The sequence below is a fragment of the Aptenodytes forsteri genome, unplaced genomic scaffold (assembly GCF_000699145.1).
Source record: "Aptenodytes forsteri isolate BGI_AS27 unplaced genomic scaffold, ASM69914v1 Scaffold410, whole genome shotgun sequence".
NCBI lineage: Eukaryota > Metazoa > Chordata > Aves > Sphenisciformes > Spheniscidae > Aptenodytes > Aptenodytes forsteri.
Genome location: NW_008793958.1, coordinates 692,299 through 694,002, shown reverse-complemented (window position 1 = coordinate 694,002; position 1,704 = coordinate 692,299). Strand labels below are relative to the sequence as shown.

Here is a 1,704-nt window from a genome sequence, read left to right as displayed (position 1 = left end):
AGGCTGCCCCCCCCGAAGCGCCTCCGATGCAGCCCGTCGGGTGGGGGGTAAGGGCGGGCAGAGGGGCGCGGGCTCGCCCCTGCAAAGAAAAGCGCAGCCTGGGTGTTCTGCCATCAGCGTTGTTTAATTTAGACTGTTTAGGTACAATAGAAAATAAACCTGAAAGCACATGCGATTTTTGGTAACAAATACTCGAGACAGACAGCGTCGTCCGCGGGCTCTCTGCAAGCTGAAGGAGGAAGGCGGTGAGCGGGGACAGACGGGAGAAGGCAACGTGGAGCTGGCGGGGCAGCCTGAGAAATACTCGTTCAGGAGGAAACGGCCGTCGACTTTTATCCTTATTATCCTAATTTTTAGCCACATCGATGCATTTCACCCCGGAGGAGAAGGAAGCCGGGGGGCGCAGGCCCACGAGAGCTCGCTCGCTAACCACCTCGCACAGCCGCAATAAGACATAGGCACTTGTTAAAACTCTAATACTGCAGCTTTTGCCTTTTTTTTTTCCTTTTGGTTTTGTTTTTTTTTTTTTAATTTAAACTACATCGAAATCTTTCGGGTAAGGCTAAATATGAAAAATGTAAACGTAACTTCCCTTCCCTCTACAACACAGGGCTCGGTACAGCGGTTCGCTCCCTCTGCCTCCGTCCCAGCTCCTTGCCGGCTCCATGGGGACCCGGCCGGGCAGCAGCAGGGATGTGCCCGGCCACCCCTGCCCCACCGCGCCTGCGGGGCTGGGATTTATTTGGGTGGAATCGGATCCAGCTGGGGTTGGTTGGGTTTTGGTTGGGGGGTTGGGGTTTTTTTTTTTTTTTTTTTTTTCTTTTTTTTTTTTCTTTTTTTTTTTGTAATTTCCGCTGGGACCAGGTCGTTTGAACTCGAAGGGCTGAGGGTTTCTGCTGCTCTCTGCGTTTGGCTACGTGGAAAAAAAAAAAAAAAAATAAAAATCATGGTGATAGTGGGAGACGCTGGGGGGAAACTGGACCAGGAGCCGATGTGGGGTTGTGTGAAAGAGCCGAGAGTCCCGTCAAGAATCAGCGGGTGAGCTGTAAAACCAGGTGCTGTCCTCTATGTACAACCCAGAGCCTCTGTCCCCGAGCAGAACCTCCTCTCCCGATCCTCCGGCCGCCCGCCGCGGGCCTTTAGGATCCCAGATCCACCAGGCTGGATGTGAGGGGTCCCAGCAGCGAGTCCTGGAGCTGGTGGCCTTGGAGGCTGTGAGGGGTCTGGGATGCGGCTAAGCCGCTCAGGGAGTAGCCGGAGCTCCTGGCGTGGCTGAGGTTCCCCTGCAAGAGCAGGACCGAGTTCTGATCCGGGCTTTGGGGAGGAGAAAATTCTTCCTCGGAGCTGGACATGAGGGGTTTGCTCCCATCCAGAGGCGAGAGTTGGTTCGGTTTGTTGGTGGCCGCGTTGTTGTTTTCCGTGTTCTCCCTGCGGAAAGGCAAAAAAAAACCCACAACGGGGATGTTACGGCGGGCGGGAGGCACCGGGGATGGGCGCTGTGCTAATGCCCCTTCGCGTTTTATTTCATCGTGGGAGCAGATGCCTCTCCCCGGAAAAAAAAAAGCGCCCAATATTTTCATAACGGATCGTCCCCATTTCTTTTTACCCTCCTATAAATAGGTGTACACAGCACAGGCCGGTAATTTAGGCGAGGAGGAAACGTTGGAGGAGGGGGGGGATTTTGGGGGGCCGATTTTCTCTTCA

General features: G+C 54.2%; 1 long non-coding RNA gene across 1 annotated transcript; it reads right to left on the bottom strand.

Annotated features, from left to right (window-relative positions):
* Positions 1-103: 103 nt before the first annotated feature.
* Positions 104-1,678, bottom strand: LOC109279620. The gene is made up of 2 exons (XR_002086255.1): positions 1,607-1,678; positions 104-1,428 (listed from the first exon to the last, which is right to left on the bottom strand). It is a non-coding gene; the product is annotated as an uncharacterized LOC109279620 (long non-coding RNA).
* Positions 1,679-1,704: the final 26 nt, after the last annotated feature.